The following is a 21,773-nucleotide window of genomic DNA, read 5'->3' as shown; positions in this document are numbered from 1 at the left end:
TGCAGTAGTTCCTGCAGCCAGGTAAGATGTCTGCTTGGTGAGGAATTGCCTGTCTCTTCACTGTGTGGATGTGCATTTTTATCAACTCAACTTTCTTTGCGTGTTTTCTCACTGCTGTCTTTTTGTGTTCAGGAAAACAGTTTTTTCTAAAGTTGAGGGTCTGTCTGTGGTACAGGAATTGGAGACCAGCAAATAAAATCTGCAGTTGTAAAACAGCACATCATGATGTGTAGGATTGAATTTTGGGATACCACGCAGTAGGATGGTGCAAAGTTCAAAAAGGGAGTGAGAACAATAAAGGAAGAAAAATACATTTTGGTTTATTATTACAAAGGTACTGCATTTGATTCAAAGAGTCTGAGATAGAAGTTGCTGGGAAGATGGAGAATAATCTGCAAAAGTTTTGATATGCCTTTGTCCTGCTCTTGTGTTTTCCAAAGACATCTGCCTTGGCTGCTGTTGAAGATGGAGAGCTGGGCTAGATTAGATTTGGTCTGACCCAGAGTGACTGCTGAGAATAGTTTTTTTTGAGGAACAGCAACAGTGTTTATAAAATGGAATATTTGTGTACTCACTGCAAAGTGTGGTGATGTACAAATGTTAACAATGTAGATGGGTGTTCAGGAAATCCATCTTCTGCATGGAAGCCAGTTAAGTTTCTGTACACCAGGAATATTCAAATGCATTGCAAATTATCAACAGAGCGAATTCACTGTGCTTCAGAACCTGCTGGGTAAGTCACCTTACCATGCACAACATAACGTGGGTTTAATTCACCCACTGACATTCTTCACAAGGCAGCCTCAGCACTCAAACCTTTGGTGCATGTTAAATTTTAATGGAACATCTTCGATTAGAATGAAGCTTTTGGAGCTCACACTGTTCATATGCAAAAAATGGTTATCATCATAAAAATCCCAGGAGGGGAGCAGAAAAATGCAATAAAATTTCACACTGTTTAATGTTCATCACCCTCGGGTATCCAGTAGATTTCCACTAACTAAATGTGAATTCCATTTGCTTTAGTAGCTGAATCTGCTTTCTCAGGCAGCTTGCTTGTGCTGCTGCCCATGGAGAATCTTCTTTTGCAATGCCTTTGTATTTCCTCAGATTTCTCTCTTTAAGAAATGCAGCTCAGTTAAGTGAAGAGGTTTATTTCCAGTGGCATGTCTGAGCATCTTCCAGGGGTTGGCTTGATCAGTTCTTGGCTGCCTTTCCTCCTTAGCTCTGCACAGAAGTTGCTTTGTGGCAGGGCTGGAAGGAAGCAGAAGTGCAGTTCTTTGCTCTGCATTCCCTCCTCATCCTTACTAGATTGGTAAATCACAGCCATTTATTGGGAAATCTAATATATGGCTCAGCCCCATAAGGTTAATCTGTTTTATCTGATGAAATACACTGTGTGTTATTACCTGCCAGCCTTGACCACAGGTTACTGAAAGTGCTAAGGTTATCAGAAAACTGCTGATTATTTTTGAGTTTCTTATCTGGATTCAAAATCCACCCCCCCATCTGTGTCCTGGGCTCCTCTGCCAGGACTTGAGTCCAGATTTCCCTTTGCAAAGTTGATGCATCAGGGTGGGTGGAAAAAACAAAAAGTTTCTCCTGAAGATTCTTGCTCTGCTGTCACTCACCAGCACCACCTGATTGCCACCTTGGCTTCCCTATGGAAACCACAGGCTCTGTGTGTTGTCTCCAGCACTGCTCCTTCTCTCAAGGCAGGGAATAACTGATTTCCCCATCCATAACACAGGAGCAGAACCAATTGGTTTTGTCTTGTCTCATTTCTCTTTTGTTGTCTGAAATTAAGGTGATTTTTCCCTCTGAGCTGGCTTTCCTGCAGACCTTTATCTCTCATTTATTGCACTCTTGCACTGAGGCTACTGATACTGAGAGAAAAGTTTGCTCTGTCTTCTTTCTGACAGTTCTTTTATGACAATTCTTGGGCTTTTGGGAGATGTGGTTCTTTTTACTCTCTTTTTGAGAGAAAATACTGTTTGTGCCTAAAGGTTCTGTTGAGAAATGTCTGGGTTTTCAGTCGTGTGTCAGTAGGTACCCACACAGATCCTAGTGCCAGATTTTTTTGCATGTTTATCATATAAACAGTGTACATAAGAAGGATTGTGCCATTCTTATTAAATACAATGTTGTACAGATGAGTAATAGAGGTACAGAGGAGGTTAAATGAATTGCCTGAGGTTAAGCTAAAAGCCTGAGGCTCAGTGTGGCTTTGAACTTAGATCTGCTGAATCCCAGATAAGAGCTCTAACCTGTTAATTTTTCTTCTTAGATCTGTTGCTGCTGCAATTAATTTATAACTGTATAATCAAATGCAAAATATTTCAGTGGCTAAACACAAAAGAGTTGTTTTATCAATTTTAGATGGAATTTTCTTTTAAGAACTGGACAACCACAAAATAAATATTTTCAAAGTATGGAAAGTGGAAAATACAGACTTTTAAGTCTTAAGTCTGTCTTCAGGCTAAAGATATCCCTGATTCTGACTGTGTACACCCAGTTTTCTGGGAGATTTTATATCCTGTTTTGATTCCTTGAGATTGAAGGTGACCACTTGGCAGAGACCCCTCTCCCATGGTGACTGTGGTCACCACAGTGGCTTCTCATAGATTGTGTTTTTAAAATGATGTGTTTTAAAGCAAGTCACCTCTGCTGGTGGGATTTGGGACACTTGAATAGGAAATGGTGGATGTATTTGTGGTGTTTTTTAGGGAAACCAAGCTTTTGCCTGTGTTTCAAGATGTCCAGAGCCCATTTAGTACTGCTGGGAGATTAATTCCTTAACACACTTTGTTTCTCAGAAGAGCATGACCCCCTAGATTCAGTATGGTAACAGTCATTGTGGAAATTTTCAGCCCAGACTGCAGGGAAATATCTGTTTGTCTGCCTTCAAAATACTATAGAGGAATTCACTGTATTCTGCAATATTGGGAGTTTTGATACTAAGTTTTCACTGCTCAGAATGAAATTATGTAATAGATGCTCAAGGCTTAAATTTCTTAATTGTCCCTATGCATCAACTTATTTTTATAATCACTGTCTGTGTGTCAAAAATGTATTACTGGAAATAGAGCATCAAAGATCCTTTTCCCATTTGAATGAGCATTGCTAGCAGCTGTCATATATAGTATAAAAACTATAGAGGTAATTTAGCTTGGCCCAGCATTTCTGTTCCATATCAAAGTCTGCCATTTCAGCCTCATTTTCCTTGCAATGGGATTATGTACTTTATTACTTTCTTCAGGTAGAGGGTGAAATTCTTCAGCCTTTGTTCAGTCTGTGGAGCTTCCAAGGTGTCATGGTCTGAAGCAAGAGATTTGCAGCTGGGTTTAGTTAGAAATGGCTCCTGGTTGCTCAGTCACTATAATGACTCTGTTTGGATTTTAATGCCCTTGCACCTCAGTTCCCTGCATGGAAATAATGTGCTGTTTCACAAAGATGAAAGGGGAAGAAAATGGTTTTGTAATGTTTCTGCAAGAGATTCTCCTTGAAAAATGAGATGAGGAATTTGTGAATATGAAGGGCTCTCAGCATTTTGGCATAGAATGGCTTTTTGTCTCATTTTAATGGGGGGGGGCTACACTGCACTGTCTGACCATGGGAGATATAAAAAAGAGAATTCCTGAATCTATGTATTATAAAGATTTAAATCAAACCTGGTTCTGTGTTCATTTGGAAGGTAAGAATATTGAATCTGGATTGTTTCTCACAAGTTAACTATGTCATGGCAAGAACCTAACAAATTTGGAACTTTTTTACCTTCAGTTTCAATCACTTAATTTTTTTCATGTACAGAAAAGCAAAATAAGGGGAAAAATTATAAGAAAAAAGGGGCAAAACCATCAAGTTCTGTGAGTAAGTCATTAGGGTTGAACTGAGGGTCATGGATCCTGAGTCTTACTGTCCTGGTCCTTATGAGCTCTGCAAGCTGCATGTTGTGGTTGTGAGCTGAGAATAGGCTGCTCATGGGAGAGCATCACTTCACACCCTTTTCCCCCAAAAAAGCTCCCTTTTCAGTTTCTGGATTGGTACAGAAATACAGGGGATTAGCTCTGTTCTTGCCAGCTCAGGTTAAGCCCTTGGCCAGGAGCCACAGAGCTTTGAAATGGATCCCTAAAAATTGTGCTAGAAACCACTGGATCTGAATCCTGCTGGGTTACCTGTGCAGGAAAGGCTCTGCCAGGGAGAAAGTGGCAGAGAGCACAGCCAGAGAGAGCCCAGAATGATGGGAGCAGCCCAAGCGCCAGCCAGGCCAGGAGAGCTCTGCTGGGCTGGGGATGTAACACAAGGTACACAAGTATTTCCCCTTTCACTCTGATTTCCCCCACATCTGAACAATGTCCTGGATTGGATTCAAAGGGACACTGTCTGATTCCCTTAATTGCTGTGTGAATGTCTTCTCTAGTCAGCACACTGTGGTGCCTGCCTTTGCTTTTCAGGCTTAATGTGCCTTGGATGGAAGCAAAGCAAATATTATTTCTTTGTGTGTAAACACAAATAATGTTGTTTTTGGTGTTTGCACACAAATGGGTGAGGCTGAGTGCTGTCATGGGGCTCCATGTGTGAAGTGAATTTGTTTAACTGTGTGTTACTGCAAGCTTACAGCTGATGGAAAACTTCAGTTTTCTCTTTCTTAAGCTACACTGTTACCCATAGATGTAATTCTTTAAAATATGACTTTATGTGCATGTGTGCATACATGCAGACTTCAGATTAGAGAGTAAAATGTATAATTAAACTAACATTCAATGTTTAAGCCACTCAGCCAACAGCCTTCTGGTTATGGATGTATTTCTAAGTTGGGCAGGTCAGCAGATGGGACAGCTACTACAATTTTTGTAGTTTTTGTCATCAGTCAAACTCTGCGCTGCACAGGGTTAGGGAATGAGTGCATTTGGGGATATTCAGAATGGAGAGAAAACACCAGGTTCTAGTCTCAATTCCAGGCACAAACCAGTTTCAGGACAGCTGGAAGTTTCCACTGAAATTATCCATTATGAAATAAATTTCCATCTCTCTGGTTAATTAGCACTGCTACCCACAGCAAACACATGAGGCGAATAGGAAATTTTCACTCTTGTTTCTGAGCCGTGGCTGCAGGCAGTGGAAAACTGCACAGAGCACGTGTGTGTCAGGGGACCCTCCCAAGCATATGAGCTCTGAATTTAATGGATTTTAAAATACTTTAAGAAGAGATGTGTCTGGATGAGAAATGTCAGTGTCTCCTGCAAACCAGTTTGGGCTGAATCTTCATCTGAATTGTTCTGAGGAAAGGCAACCCAGCCCAGCAAGTCTCCTGTACACAGCACAAAAAGAGTGAGAAAAGTCTGCTTGGGATACAGCCTTTGCTTGAAGATTAGAATAGAAACTAATCTGCTCAGCTGTTCTTTAAGAGCAGACTAAGCTTTGCATTAATGCAGTCACAGTTGATGGGACACAGAGGAAAGCAAACAGGAGACTGAGAGCCTACCTTTAAAACAGTAAATTAAATGTTCCTAAAGGCAAGACATTTACAGCTATTATAGTCTCATATTTATTTCCAGTCTCATTTTCCTTGCACTTGCAGTTAGATCTACTGCTATGCTATTAAATGTGATATTAGGGGTTTTGCTCTGGTTTTGGAGGCACTGGGTTTTCAGATTGTTTTTTAAAAATGCAGGTCTAGCAGCAGAACCTTGTGTTTGATGACACCCAATATCTCTGATGGTTTTTTTTTTAAATTAATGCACATTGAATCTTGTGCAAAACCACACTGATTTCTTCTAATGAAACTGTAAGGCTGACACCTGTAATCTTCTCAGCAATCCAGATTTTACCTTTTGGAGGCAGAACACTCTTGCACACAGCACTGATAACTTGTGCTGCCTAGGATTTCTGTCTGGCCCTCACTTGGAAAGATGGTGAGAATAACCACAATTAGTTGATGTCAAATTGATCCATGTTTTCAGTATTCAGCAGGGGATCTCATGAAGGCAAGCAAAGATTGTCCAGGCATCTGCATGGGTTAGTTTTTCCTCTTCAGGGCTCTCTCCTGGTTGCAAGATTTGTCTTGGGATGTCAGTGGAGACAGGCACTGCAATTATCTTTATAGAAATAAATTTGATGTTATTTAACACAACTGCTTATGATGTTTCTATAGAAGCTTGAAGACAAAGAGGAATAAGTACTGAAAGTTGTTTGAATATTCAAATATTAGGACTCTGCCTTTTAGTATTTTTCATGGAGTGAATGCAGTGCCTCTGCTCGTGTCACTGCCCTGCTCTGCACCAGCTCAAACCTGCCAAGTGCTAAATGCAGGATTTTCTACTTAACAACCTGGTGTAAGACCTCATAGGAAGCTTATATTTGCTTGTTAAAACCGAATTGCCAGCAGCTTTCTTAGGGAATTAAAAAGAATTTTAAAAAAGCCCCACCAATATGAAAATTAAAATCCAGGAACGTGCCAGTCTAGGCCATGCAGGCTGCAGCCCTGCCCCACATTTCAAATAAAGGCTGAGGGCCTGGTTACATTTAGTCCTCAGTGTGGTCAAAACTGAAGTTATTTCTCTTATGGGCCTTAGGTTAAAGCAGTTGTATTTTGTTACAACTCTGGGGTAGATAAATACTGGGCACCAAAATAAGCCCATGTGCTCAGAGAGGTGAGGTGCCTCATAACCAAAGGAAAATTCCATAGTTTTGGTATTGTACAAATTTATCCTGAATTACTGCTATGTCACAAGATATTCTTGCATTGTGTCTAAAAGCCAGGTATTACTCTGTGCATTCAGTCATGGTAGTTACTGCTTGTCTCTGACAGTTTCACTGGAATTCTGGTTGTCATGTGCTTAACTCAGGAAAGGATATGTTTTAGTTTCAGATGCAATCTTATATTTTACTTTAATACTTTAATTCAACCTTTAAAAACCCCTCTGAGGACCTGACAGACAGTATCATTTTGCTCAGCCTTTGTTCTGTGAATGGTGGTGTTGGAAAATCGAATGCAAGTTTCTCCTCTGGTTTAGAAATGTCCCCTTGCCCACATAATCTCTGTAAGTGTTCTCTGTGCTGTAGTTAACAGTGGTGGTTTGAAAGTTCAATGCAATGCAAATGTTGGATTGTGCCTGCATTCTCTTTAATTCCAATGCTTTTATCCCATGTACTGCACCACAAATGGATGAACTGTTTCACAAATCCAATTAAAAAAAAGAAAGACGAACTCATGAAACTGGTTTTATTCTGTAAACACTACTGGTAAAATACAAACATTAATTCTTCTTAAAAGGATTCTTTAATCGATAGAAATGTCTCTATACATTTTTTATAAAACTATTAAAATAGTCATTTCCCTAGACTGTCCTGCCTTAATAGAAACACAAATATTGGAACATCAAGGTCCTGAAAATGAGAGCATGAACAGCTTTGGAATGAATTGGTTATTGTTGTCTAGAGCTAGAGGAAGATCAGAAAAATACAGATGGAATCAGCTAGATTAGGGTTTTAAAATATTCCTGTATGAAGTTTGTCTTAAGTAATTACAGGCTTATGGATTTTCAAATCATTCTCAGGTTGTTAAATGTATAAATGCTATCAGTGTCTAATAGTTGGAGCTATGGAATCAATTTTCTCTAAATAGATTAATGAATTCAGCTAAAATTGATTGACTATTGTTCGATGGATTTAAGTGATTTCAAGTAGACTTTGAGATACTAAGAACGTAATAAAATTAGCTAAAGACCAGAAAATATTTACTCATTTGGGCATGCATGATCATCTACAGTATAAAATATTTGGATACTTTAACAGGTTTCAGGGTTTGCTGTTTACTGTTTTTATTCAATTTGAGAATAACTTTGAGAATAACAGTCACATCAAAGAAAAACCTCTCCCAGGTTAGCAGTCTGTCAGTTCAGCCAGTGTACATGCACAAAATAACTTCTGTAAACTCCTGGTGATTTTGTGTGTCTTTACTATATTCTCCTGTTGTTTTTTCTTGTCAGGCCTACTTGCTTGGGTTTTTAAAATTATTATTTCTATTTTATTGGATTTTTTCATTGATTAAAATAATAAAGAATGAAGGCCATGTAGAGTTGCTGTGCTAGATATCTTATATATAAAACCTTATGTATCTGTGGCAATTTAGAAAGCTGGGAAGCACTTGATCCTGTTCCTGGCCGACACCTGCATACAAAGGAGCCCCTGCAAATATTCCTTGGTTTGGAACATCACCTGTAGCTGGTACAGCTGCTCTGTGCAAAGCATCACCAAATCACACTCAGCCCACAAGGAACTCTGCTGCCATTCAAGGGTGACACTGCTGCTGTTGATGGACAGAGATATTTTCTGTATTCTTACAGGCTTCTTGTGAATTTGCAATAAAATTATCAGTTTTCTGCTTGAGTTCCATTTTAAAGCTTTTAGAAAAAGACTTTTTCCCCCCCCTCACTGTGTTGATGAATTTGGTGAGAGGGTTTGCTTAAGGGATTTGTGCAAAGTTCACAAGAATTTTAACAACTGCAAATTAGTTTTTGCACTGAACTTTCTGTTCATGAATCCACCTAGACTAATAGTCCAGTGTGTGTCATTGCAGTGTTTGAGTCGAAGCCCTTATGGTAGCAATGGGTTCCTCATTTTCAGCAACAATCTTGCCTTGCTTTGCCTTATGCTGCTAAAAGCTGCTTTACATTACACAACCTGCTAGTAAGATAATTTGTGTCTTGTCTGTTGACGTTTCTTCATCCTTCAGTAAACTTTGTTTTCTGTACTGTTGAGTGAAATCTGGGGAAAAGTTCCACCCTTTTTTCTGGGCCACTGGGTACATCTCTGCTGAAATACCTGGAGGAACCAAAGCAGCTGTGACTTGTAAATTCTCCTGCCTCAGAGGGAATTAAATGACAAAGGAAAGAGCTGCCAAACATGGATTCTTGATCGTTGCTTTCTTCTTTAAAAAGAATGGGGAGGACAGAAAAATTCCCTGACTGAAGCTGATCCCTGCTGGAAGTTAGATCTGGGAACACACGTGTTGGGGAGTGTTTGAGCAAGCAGTGACAGAACTCAGGAGTCTCAGATTTTACTCAGACCAACGCCTTCTTCTTGCTTTGTTGTCATTCCAGAGATCTAACAGACTCTTGAATAAAGGGTACAAAATTGTTTCTTCTTTCACATTTAGTTCTTCATCTTTCTTGCTTCATTTAAAGCTGTTTTTCTGATCTGCATTCGTGTTACCGTTTGTTCCCATGGGAGTGATTAGATGGTGCCAAAGCACAGAGAGCAGAGTTCTTGAAGCAGCTGAGTGGGGAAGACACTTTACTATGAGAAAAGTGCCCTGGGACATGAATTGCTTTAATTAAAACCTTCAGGCAAGAGTTACAAGTCTCAAAGTACATCTCATGTAAATCAGATGGCAGTTCCTTACTGTTTTTAAATGTTGTTTGATGTGTATTACAGTTGAGCAAATCTGTTTTTGCAGCAGTTATATACCTACAGTATAAATCTATATTTTCATATTGCCCTAAAGATGTTAAGAAGCCTTTTTATGCAGCAGAGTCAGAGCCCCAAAAGCAGCATTCTGTGTGTGAGAGCAACAGTTGGAGGCTAAACACTGTTAAATTGACTGTTAAAAGAAGTGATTGTGCAGTAACTTTGGAAGTGGGAGTCTCACTAATGGATTGCAGAAGTAAACAGATTTCTCCAAGACCTCCTGTGATTGTACACACAGGAAAAGCTCCATCAGAGAAATCAGACAGCATTTAAAATGTGAAAAAAATTAATGTTTGCAACTCTTGCAATGCTACAGAGGATAAAAGTGCAGATATTATTTAATATGCATTGATAAGTACTGTGTTCTTGTCTCTGTGTGTGTGTGTATATCTATACACTGCACATATAACTGTATATATATTTCAGGTGCAGGAATTTTCTAAATCTCTGCCAGCAGGGAGATGCCAAGTTCTTATCTGAGAGTTTCTACTCAGTATCCCACTGTGGTTCCTTGTCATGCCTCCAGTTGCACTGGAGAGCAAAACACCCCTCTCCCTCTCCTCTCCCCCCGCCAAAGCATCTGATTATAAACCTTAGGAATAATGACAAAAATGGTTCATTATTAATAAGTTAACCTAGACTATATAAGGCTTGACTTCTTCTCTCTGCCTTGCTGAGTTTGATGTGTATTTCCCTTCCAGAGCAAAAGAAAATCCTGCACAGAATAGCCATGGGGTTCTCTTTGTAAGATGTCTGCTTCTGCTTAAGTGGGCTGATGGTAGATTGGAAGCATTTCATTGCTGCTGATGGCAAAGTGATACTTCATACTTCACTGGAGATTTCTGAAATCCATTAGTCCTTTACTGCTTGCAGTCAGCATGGCTTAGCAGTTGAAGATCAAGGCTAGAAATAAAATAAATTAAAAAAAAAAAAGAAGGAGGCAGAATTTCAGCTGTGCCTCTGAGGAATTTCTCTGCCTGGCAGTGGAAGGTTTGCTCACCTTCTGCATTAATATTTTGCTGTTACTAAAATGGCTACATGTGCCTTCCTTAGAGAGTGAGAAACAGGTGAATACTCTTACACTGTTTGAATAAATGAAGTATTATTTGGAGGTCTTAGTTTAATGTGCAGGTGTCATGCCCGTCAGCAGGGCACTTTGTATTTTCAAATACTGTACCAGTAAATGTCATTCTTTGCACACAGGCAAACAAAACTTATTTGTCCCCAGTGTATTCCCATCCCTGTTAACATCCCTGATATTTGCTTTGTGAATTTCTTTTATCAAAACTATGTTGTCCTTTGCTGCCACAAAATCCTTCAGTTGCCTTTCTGTGGACATCTGGTGGTATTAATTGTGTGGTGGACCTCAGGCAAGAATATTCTGCTCTGTTACATGTCTGCCTACTGGTGTGGCAGCAAGTATTATTAGTAGCCATTGTTGGGTATTGATTTGTGTTTCCCAGCTGCCTCTCATCGAAGACCATTAATGAGCCATGTAGTAATTGGTTTCTTTTTCAGCAGCTTCAGTAGAGATTGATGTAAGCAAATTCAACCTCTAGGGAGATGTCCCAGACTAGCAGTGCTGGTGTCTTGCTCTGTGTCCCACTGGCAGCAGGACCCTCTGGCTGCTCTGTGGTTGGGGCTGGTGGCTCTGTTTAATTTTGCTTGTGCCTGCTCTTCTTCCTTGTGATGGAAGATCAGGTGTCTTCAGGGGTGAATACTGGTGTAGTCTCTGTCCTGGGCGTGTATAAGGTCTGATTTATGGTTGTATGAGGCTCTTCCCCTCTTGTTGTAGACAAGCTGGGTCAGCAGGTCCCACATCCTCCAGTTCTGTGGATCTTCTGCCTGATGGAACACGGTGTTGTTCTTGCCTCTGGTGAGAGAGGGGAGTTTGTATAGGAGATTTGCTCAGTACCTTGCTGTGCTGTGTAAGCAAAGAATCCTTCTATCAATTCATACAAGAACTCACCCTGCCTTTTTAAAGGTCATTTCTGTCTCAGTCAGCTCTTAAAGTTCAAGAGGAAATAAACTGCTTAGAGTTGGCATTTTTCGAGTCAAGTGTCAACTTTTCAAGCCCCCGAGCCAGTGAATGCGGAGGAAGGAGAGATTAATAAGTGAGCTCTTGCTTGATACAGTGATTGTGCAGAAACATTCCCTTTTTTCTTTCCTCTTTCTGGGGCTTTGGAACGAACATCATTGAAATATCTTGCTTTCTCCTTTTCACTTTGCAATGCAAAAGTACCCAGAGCTCTTTAGAAGTGCTTCTTTTCTCATTAGTCTGGTGACAGCGAGTGGAGAGTTTGTCAGCTCCACTGAACTAGGACACAAGGAACATTTTATGACATTGCCAATACCTAAAAGCTCCTTTAACCAGAGATTCTTATTATCCAGTGGGAACAAACCTCTTTCTCAGAAAGCAGCCGAAGGCTGAAGTCTCCAAGCAGGTGCCTGCCCTTAACTGCATTGACGCCTTTTCCCATGCAGGGGATGGATCAATAAGGAAATAACCAGGAGGAATGGGCTGCATTAATCAGCTACCATGGAGGCAGCAGGGGAGATGATGAGGGAAGACAGGTGGCAATCGAAGGATGTGCTGAGCACAGCCCATCAATTGGCTGCCAAAGTGCCTCTATTGAGCGTGGGGGACGTGGGCTGGGGGGGACCAGCTCTAATTGTGCTGATGGGCAGCTCCAGAGACAGCCAGCTGCATCTCCCAGTTACTGCCTTGGGCTTTTCGTTTTGGTCTTGGCAATTTTGTCTTGTCAATTTGTTTTGCTGGCCCATCTAAACTCCCATTGAAGGTTTTCTTCTTTCCTTCCTAAAAGAGTTTGCAGAAATAAATATAAGTGGCATTGTCTTGTCGTGCTTTGCTTTAAATAAAGCATCGTGTTAAGAACTGCTTTTTGTAAGTGACAGATAAATCAGCCTTGCCAAGTATCTCTTCATATCCCTGGAGGTGCTCAACCCCTGGATGGGATTTTGACAGCCTGGTCTAGTGGAAAGTGTCCCTGCTGATGGCAGGAAGGTTGGAATGACATGATCTTTAAGGTGCTTCTGACCCAAACCATCCCATGATTCTGTGATATTCCAGACATGATGTCGTGCTCCGCTGGGGTTAAACCAATTGATGAATTGAGGTGCCACATTGCTGAGGGCAGAAACTTCTCCCTACACCTGTTGAATTCATGCTGGACTATCATCCTGCCCCTCCAACATGGAGCTGGTTGATGCAGGATTTGTGATGCCAACTGGCTGATGTCAAATTACTTTGAACAGAACATTTCTTTTATGAGTGATGCAGAGACAAAATTACTTGGTTGCCACATCTTTAAATTCATTTCCTTGTCAGAGCTTCACCACAAAATAAGGGATCTGATTTGTCTGCAAATGCAGTGATTTTGAAACCTGAAACTACTGTATCAAGACTATTTACATGCCCACCTAACTGGTTTCTCTATAAGTATTCATGACAAAAAGATTGCATTGCATGTAGTATTGTTTTATTAAACACTTTAAAATATCGATGCAGAAGAATTGGTGTAATAGGGCTATAAATGCAGTTGTTCTGGCAGTTCTCCTTCCATGGTGACAGCTTTATTCCCCTTGTCTTCTATTGGTTTATGGGTTCTTTGACCTAATTTGAAGGATTAAAATTAGAGGAAGACAGGTCTCTGTGCCCTGCATGTAAATCCTAATAATGTCAACAGTCCAGTGGAAGTTTGAAATAGTGCTCTGGATTTCGAAGTGAAACAGGGAAAAAAACATCCACAGGATGTTCTAGGAATGAGGTTGGCAGGACTTCATTGTGAGTCTGATTTGGGCATATCCTTTTCATGGGGAAAAGTTTGGAAACAGGACTTGAGGAAGCTTTTTGCCTCTGCTCAGCTGTACATATTCCCTGGGTGTGCAAGGAGAGGGGCTGCACAGCCACTGCAGGAGGAATGGCAGATATCTCTGGTGGGACAGTGAGCTTGGGAAGATCCCAGTTTCTTTAGTCTCGTTCTGTGACCCCAGATGGCTGGAGACCAGCTCTTCTCTGCTTTGTGCTTATGTACATGGCCAAAAGGGATGTGTGTGAGAATGTAAAATAATATAATTGGGATGAAGCTTACCCCACAGTGGATGTTTTTGGGGCAGCTTCAGCTAACTCTACTGTTTTGCCTCGTTTTTAGATATATGGTTTGCTTTTATGTTTTGGGTTGTGTTGGTTTTTATTTGTAATAAAATATTTTAAGCACTGTTTTCCCCATGAGGAAAATAGGTACTTGAAAGGCAAGATCAGGGCTGCTAGGTGAAGCTCTCAGGGGGTAGGAAATCCCAAATGGAAGTCACTTGACACGTCCTTGGTCTGGTTTGCTGTAGCATGCAGCATTATTGTTTCACTTGGCAGAGATGGTGGATTATGTTGACTTAATGAGCAACTTTTAATGCTTTTCTACAGAGAAATTTAATAATTTATTAGTTACTTCTTATGCTGGTACTGTTATACCAGATGTAAACCAAGGAGAAAGTAAGTGTAGCCTTATTTCTGGAGATGCTGATATGGAATATTTAGAACATGTTCTTTCAAAACACTTACCCACTTACTTATGGCCTGAGTAGCTGGTACTGATTTCAGCAGCAGTGTCAGTGCCCAGCACTGGAGCTCAGCACCAAGGGCTGCCCACTGACTATGCACCAAGGGCTGCTTTGAAAAGGTTATGGTATCACCAGGAGCTCTGGCAGAGGCAAGAATTGGAACCAGATTTTTTGGGAGACTTTCAGTTGCCTTAATGTGAGACCATTCTCTTCAGGCAATTTCTGTGCTTCATTAATCTTCCAAATTCTGTAGCAAATGAGGCAGAGATCCTGCAGAAAACAGATGCAGTTAGCAGTGAATCCTGATTTGTTGTTAGAGCATGGTAGAAAAGATCTTACACTACCATGACGTTGTTTGTGCCCAAAGACATGGTGGCAGTTGGAAAATCCATGGTTACAGGTCAGGTTATTTGGTCATGGAAATTTAAAATCTTTGAGCAGTTAAAATGCATCCATATTGAGGATTTAAGGATTAGCAGATCTGTTACAATGCTGTGCTTAATATGGCTTGGATCCTGGTAGACTGCTCTGACATGAGCTGAGTCAAAGCAGGTGGGAGGCAGATAGGAGATGGAGTTAAATTGGTGCTTGTGAGAAGGAAAAGCCAAGAGCAGCAGTCTGGCAGAGTGCTTGTCACAGATAGCTGGGTGACTTTGCAGTCATTCCTTTGCTTTTGTCTGTGCCAGTGTCCCGTGGGTAAATGCTCGGGGGTAGCACTTAATTGTTTGGGGTTTTTTGTTGTCAACAAGTAACACTACTAATTCTCTTCTGAGTCCCCAGTGAAAACTGAGACAAGTTTTCATCACATAACTGGAGGGGTTTTCACTGACAAAAGCCTGATGCTGAAATGCTGAGCCATAGATTTGGATTTTAGTCAGAGTTATGGTGAGGGCCCATCACTGAATTGTTCTGCAAAAAATGCTTTGGACAATTGTGTTTCTGTAAATTTGTTCAGGTAGTCTTAGGTTCAGATATTAAAAATAAAAAGTGACTGAGCAGTAATATACAATCCTCATTTCAATCCTCATTTCATGGAGTACTGTAATGCACATTGGAAATGAGGTCTCATTGGAAAAGGTAATTTGAAACAGATCCGCAGAACCTTCACAAAGCTGTAATGAGTCACCAGTCTGGGAGGACTCACTATATTGCAGTGGAGGGTTTAATGTTTTGTTTTTCTCATCCAAACACTTTGACCCTTCTTATTTTATTAAGATAAGCCATTATCTAACTGTCAAGAGCCTAGAATTTCAGCAGATTTGTTTGCTGACAAGTTGGTTCAGCACGACCATTCTCCTACTCATTTCTTTCACCACTTCAAGCAAATTTTCCTTTTTTTCACTACTCTTTTTCAGTTCTTTATTCTTTAGAGCTCCTCAGCTATCATGCTATTCCCTTTCTACTCTCTTGATAAGTGTTGGTTGGAGTGTATAACAGAAATTGGAAATATTCTTAGTCACTGGTGGTGTTCATGTTACCAGTTGCCTGTGTGGTGTGGCTGAGCTGGGGAGTTGTCCCAGTGACTTGACAGCTTACTGGGAGAGAAGAGTTATTATGTGCACTTTATAAAGCAAATAGTACTGGATTGGGTTGAGAAAACTGTGCAATGCCTTCCCATGTGACTGTGCTACAAACTGAAATCCTTGGGGTGTGTATTTGGGGCTGAGTGGTGGGGAAGGACAGAGGTAGGGACTTAACCCCTATAGTAAGGGAGCAGCAGAAAATACCAGTACCAAAAAGAATGAGAAGTTTTGACTTTCTTAATCATATTTAGGCACAGCCATGAGTTCCTCCAGCCCACAAGTGTGATTATAGGTTGGTAACTGGTGGGGCCAACTGCGTTATTCATTCTGGTTCAGACTGAAATGAAATCATCGAGGGCGATTTTCTGTGTCATACTTCAAGGTCAGATGTGAGTATTTATTATTCCTTCTCTGTTTATCTGTGAATGCAAATTGAATTTAGTGATTCAAATTGATGAAATGTTAGAAATATAAAACTCATCAGAGCCGACACGAAGAGAAATTACTGGGTAGAGCTGGCCAGTGACTTCACCAGCCCATGTACAGGCCTCTGTTTTGATTAGTAATTATTTCAGTCTTTGGGTTTTCTCATTCAGAGTTTTGTTTCGGTTGTTGTCATTTTTGTTTTCAAAGAAAAAAAAGTGTAATAACACTTTGAAGCATTTAGAATTTGAATTAGAGGATGTAAATTTAGCCAGCTGCAGAGAGCGTGCTCGGATCCTGGCTGGACAAAAGGTTTCCTTTCAAGATTCTTCCTTGGGGTTGTTCTTTGGGGGCTTGTTTGTTTGTTTTTCTCTCTCCTTTGACAGTTCCCTTTCTTCAGGATTTTGCTCCCTTGTGCTGGATGCTCAAATCTGGGTGAGGGGTGATAGGGAAGGGAGCAGACATTTGGCATCCTCTGGTGCTGAAGCTCCACAGGTTCCCTTGCTGACAGCAGCATCCACAGGCTGACCTTCCTCACTAGCCAGGGTTGTTGGGAGAGCCAAAATGAGGAACTGCAAAGGGAACCAAATGAACACAGCTCCTGATGAGGTGAGGGGAGTGGAGATGTTCCCTTCCCAGCTCTCTGTAACACGTTCTGAACAATTCAGTGAACATCCTGGCTTGGTGTGGTGGGTCAGTCTGTGGTCAGAGGGCATCTGTGGGCATTCTGTTCTCTGCAGTAGGAAAGGCACCTTAAACTTGTTCTTATCTCAGAATGGGTGTGGAAAATCCTTTTCAGTGAATGCCCTCTTAAAATAGTCCATCGTCCATAATTGCCAAATGCCACATGCAACTGGTGATGCAGGCAGAGATGACACATGCTGTACTGGCTATATGCTGTGTTAATCATCAGAGAGGATTCTTGGTTTTAACTCCTGCTTCTTAATTACTTACATTTTATTAAGAACATTGAGTATTTGCTTCTCACCAAGCACTGCAAAGGGAATCCATTTGCTCAGGGTGTAACTGATGTCTGACTTGTTGAGTCAGAACAAGAGCCATGAGCATCTGCCCATACCAAAGGCCCTTAAAGATTTGTCTGCATAAGCTAATATTAATCACTTTGTTTATTCAGCTGTCAGAATAATTTCTCCTGCAGCCAGTTGCAGTGAAGGCAGCAGCATTTTGAAGTACAGTAAATGCACAGCCAGCAGTGTGGGCTCAGTGGTTTTTGAATACCAGTAGAAGTTTTATTTGCCAAATGCCTTTAGTAGAAGCTTTGGCCTTATGAACATTTCAGGTTTAGAAGCTTAGAAGCTTTTTGCCTGTAGTTATCTCTCCCTTGAAATATTTTTCGTTCCAGAATTCAGTGATGGATGTTAAAACTAATGATGTTTCCACATAAAACCAAAACAAACCACAGACATTCCTCATTTGTTAAGTCACTGCTTTCATTCTCATCTTGATGGTGCTGTGGAAGGCATGTCTAGAGCTGTGACAGTGACTCTCCTCGAGTGGCTGATTCAGGGGGAGCCCCCCTGGCAGCATTCCTGGGCTGGGCTCCTTTGGGTCACTGCTGTCATCACAGCAGTGCTGACCCTGTGCTGGAAGAAGCTCAGGGTGCCTGATGTGAATTCATTTCACTGAATCTTAACTCCTGCCAGTCAATTATGGCCATTGTACTGGGGCTGGGGCAGAAAATTTGTGTAATTTCTTTTCTCTAACTGTTCACTTTGGTGGAACTGCATTTCTGAGCCTGATAGTTATGCTGCTGGTTAGGGAGTAAAATTAAATACTGTGTCACAGATAAAACACTGTCAGTGTACCAATAAAGCTGCAAATGTCTGTCTGCTTCTTACCCATTTCATCTGGCTGCACTAGCAAAATAATTCTCTTTATATTGTTCCCTCATTATAAATTCAAGATGATTTGAATCTTCCTTGTATGTCTAGCAGCAAGATCATGTATGATCAAATTATTTTTGGATTATTTGTCATTTATGGAAGCCTGATGCTGGTCAGTTAGAAGAAACATCTTCTAGAAAATACCAGATGTGAACCAAGAGAAAGTTTGCAGATATTTGGTGAAGACTTGGGAGAAATAAATAGCAAGAAGCAAGCATGTTTTCCCACCAACTCTCTGTAGAGTGTTTCATGTAGTATTTTGTGTAGCAGTATTTCATATGGCTCTCTGTGAGGCACACTTAAAACTTTAAATAAAATATAGCCCCTGTGATAACTTCTACTAAGGATGTTCCTATTCTGTATCATTTCTCTTTCTGAATGTAGTGAAATAAATAACACAGACCTGTTGGCTCCCACAGTCCCAGGGCAGGATTTGAGGGCAGGGGAGGGTGGTAATGTTTCCCTGTAGCCACAATTCTGTCTGAGAAGAAGGGAAGCAGAAGGAGCTTAGTACTCACTGTAGTAAAAGTTAGCAGCCAAACCTCTGAATTTTGAGCTGAAATACTTGTAGCACTAAAGTCTTCTTCTTCCTGATGGTGGTTTTTCTAAGTTACCTGCCCTAAATGTTAAACTAGCTCCATCTGTAGCTGTGATCTCAGAGCTCCAATCAGTCATTTCAGCAGCATTTTGTAATGGATCAGTTTTTCCCCTTTTTAACATATGATGGATATTTTTCTGTTTTGCCAAACCTCACCTTTTCTTTCCTGTGTTGTATCCCTATTTAAGTCAGACTGTTTTAATCTTCTCCCTTCTGTTTTTCATTTTTAATTCCCATCCTGGATGGTGCTGAGGCAGGTTAGGCAGAGGCTGAGGGGGGAAGGTGTCTGTGTCAGAAACTGGAGGTTGGAAGAATCCTTGAGGGAGGGCAGAGGCAGGGATGTCCTGGAAAATAAAAGACATGCTGGAGTTACCCTGGTTTTGCTTATGCCTTTGTGTTTGCTCAGAAAACCTGTGGGGGAGGAACTGGAATGAAAAATAACACTTTGTTCATCCCTCTGTTTATCTGTTCCCAGTGTGGTTTATGTGTGTGCGTGTGGATTCATTGAGATGCCTGCGAGTTGTCAAGTTTCAGGAATGGGTGTTCTTCATCCAAATGTCTTGCTACAAAACAATTTCCCCTGCTCCTTTTTGGCTCATTAGCTCCTGCATTAACCCTTTTTTTGGGCTCTGGCAGGAGGCTGTTGGTGGCTGCAGCGCGTTTCTCTTCCCGGCGCCGCCTGTGCGGTGGCACTGTCACCGTGTGTTCCCTCTGTGCTCCCTCCCTGCTCTCCCCATCACACTCAGCTTTTCTCTTTGATCTGCTCCCCCCTGGTAGCTACACGTGTCTCATCTTCTCCCAAGCTACAACATGACCCAGACAGTGCTGCTCTTCTAATTGTTGCTGTGGACCCCTTGTTTTCCTCCCAGGTTCATACACAGACTGGTTCTGGCATCCTGTTTGCTTTCCCTGTTTTATTTTATTTTATTTTTAGTAACTCTGAGGTGGTAACTTGGCTACTGAAAGGATGGAATGATTAAAATAATGTTTTATGGATCACTGGGGGGGGCGGTGAGGGGAAGCTGTCGGCTGCTTTTGTCATTTTTGAAGGAGATTATTAAAATGTATCTTACAGCTTCAGTATTCACTGTGTGCCCTCATTGTTCTCAGTCTTTCAAAGAATATTCTGGAAAATGAAGTTTTATCGTTAAGATTGCATTAAAGTGGATTACAGAAGGGAAGAGCAAAATATGAAGTCTCCAACAGCTGAGAACAGAAAGATGCTGGCATCTCATTCACTGGGATGTGGGACAAGGAACATTAATAGGCTGATAAACAGAAATGACTTTTTCTCTCTTAGGCTTAAAAGGTTTACTTTGAACTTGCAAAGATTTTTTAAAATGCCACTTCCCCAAGCTTATGTTGAACGGAGAACTTCGTGCCTCTTTTATTTTATTTTTTAATGCTTATATTGAGTGAGTAATTACTTCTGAAAAGCCATAGGTGTCATCAGGGTGGAAGAAGAGTGCACAAGTCTGGCTTTAAAGGCTTTTGCTTCTGAGCACCTACTTGCAAATCCTGTTTTGTGTCAATAAGAAATACCACTTTCCTTCTGGATTTTTTATTATAGAAGCAGCTCATGTTGTATTTGGTGCAGTTTCTGGAAGAATTATCAATCTGTCCAAAGAGAGGAAGAAAGCATCTCAGTAATGTACTTTGGCATGGTGCGGAGAGTTGAGAGGAAGTTGAATTTCACACCTCCCAAGGAAACCTTTGGTAACAGTTGGTTCAGAGAGTTTGAGGATTGTCCTCGCTTTCAGAGACATCTATGGCATTAGAATTTTGGGTACATTAACATCACATTTCTGCTGAGGCTGAAATATAAACAGATGAAGGTGTTATTTCTGTGCAGTGGCTGAGGAAATTGCCTATTTATTTCTCTTTGCTCAACTCTTCTCGTGTTTTAAAACAGTTGTTTTCCAGCCTAGCATGAGAGTTGTGTGTGGTTGAATGTGTGTGCTCTCCATGAGATGTGAATCTCAAATATTTTTCATTATTTTGGGAAGGAAACTTTGCACATATCTCAGTTTTCTTGGTGAATGTCAAATCAATCATCATTTTTCAGTCCACTTAACATTTATAGAAATAAGTCACAATGTTGGGGGATTAAGAAAAAAGATTGCTCCATTGCCTTATCAAAATATTTTGCAATAATAATATGTGAGATTTTTGCTGTTTCAGGTTAATTAATCTTATGTTTGCATTTTTTGCTTTTGTTCTGACTCTAATCAGGACAAAGGTTCTTTGATAATGAAAAAAGTATTTGCAGTAAGGTTTTTGTAGTGTGATTTTAATTGTTATAACACATACATCACTGTTAATGAGGGCTTTGTACTTTTATTTGCCCTATGCATAAAAAGGAATATTATTGAACAAACTGTAATAAATCTTAAGGCAGAAATTGAGGTTACCAGGAATTACCCATCCTTTCTGCCCTGTTTTGAGGACTGACCTGCAGCTTTGACAGGCTGACCCACAGGCATGTTCCATCACCAGACATGGCACCCTTGGCACAGGAGCCCTTCTTAACTGATTAATTAAAACAGGTCCAAGGAAGTATGGTGCCCTGGTAATGCAATTATCCAGTTTCAAATGCAGATGTGAAGCCCTCTTGATGAACCTTCCCACCTGAATACAGCAATGAAGAGACTATTTCATATTTTCCAATTATTGAATTGTTCTGTGAATGGTTCCAAATTGAACTGGAGCTTGAAACTGGTTTCCAATTCATCCAGTGCTTTAAAACAAATACTTTTTTCAAAGAGAAGGATTTTGAGATAGAGAGAGCTGCTTTGGAATTCTTGTGAATTCCTACATGCATTTCCCAAGAAATGCAATTTGGTGACCTGGCAGTGCAGGTTGTACTTGATTTATGCTAGAAGTGTTCTTTAGGTATTCCCTTTTGGATCTATCTAAACACTACCTTAACAATAGTGCTATTTTATTTAAAAGCATTTTTATTTGTTTTCTTTCAAATATAATGTTGAATAAGACCCCTTGGAAGCCCTCATAAATTTTCCAGTGTTGTTTCTAGCATTAGAGAAACAAAGTTCTTCTGTTCCTGACTAAGCTGCAGATGTTGAGTTTGATCTTTCTTGCTTGAGGGCTTTTGACTTGCGTGCAATACTTTTATTTCATGTCCTGCTCACTCATTAAATACTTAGTGCATTTTTGGATAAACTCATAGTATTTAAATCATGAACTGGCTCTTAATCACAGGAGTGATTCCACTTTTATTTTGTTATTGATCAAGTGCTTTGCCAGCAGTTGATGTGT

General features: G+C 40.6%; 1 protein-coding gene across 1 annotated transcript in view; it reads left to right on the top strand.

The window, feature by feature from the left end:
* MAD1L1 (mitotic arrest deficient 1 like 1) overlaps nt 1-21,773 on the top strand; it is a 341,085-nt gene that overhangs the window by 75,424 nt on the left and 243,888 nt on the right. The gene's annotated exons all lie outside the window — the stretch shown is intronic.

This window comes from Oenanthe melanoleuca, chromosome 14, assembly GCF_029582105.1.
Source record: "Oenanthe melanoleuca isolate GR-GAL-2019-014 chromosome 14, OMel1.0, whole genome shotgun sequence".
NCBI classification, from domain to species: Eukaryota; Metazoa; Chordata; class Aves; order Passeriformes; family Muscicapidae; genus Oenanthe; species Oenanthe melanoleuca.
The sequence above is the reverse complement of the archived record's forward strand: the minus strand, read 5'-3'. Positions and strand labels throughout refer to the sequence as shown.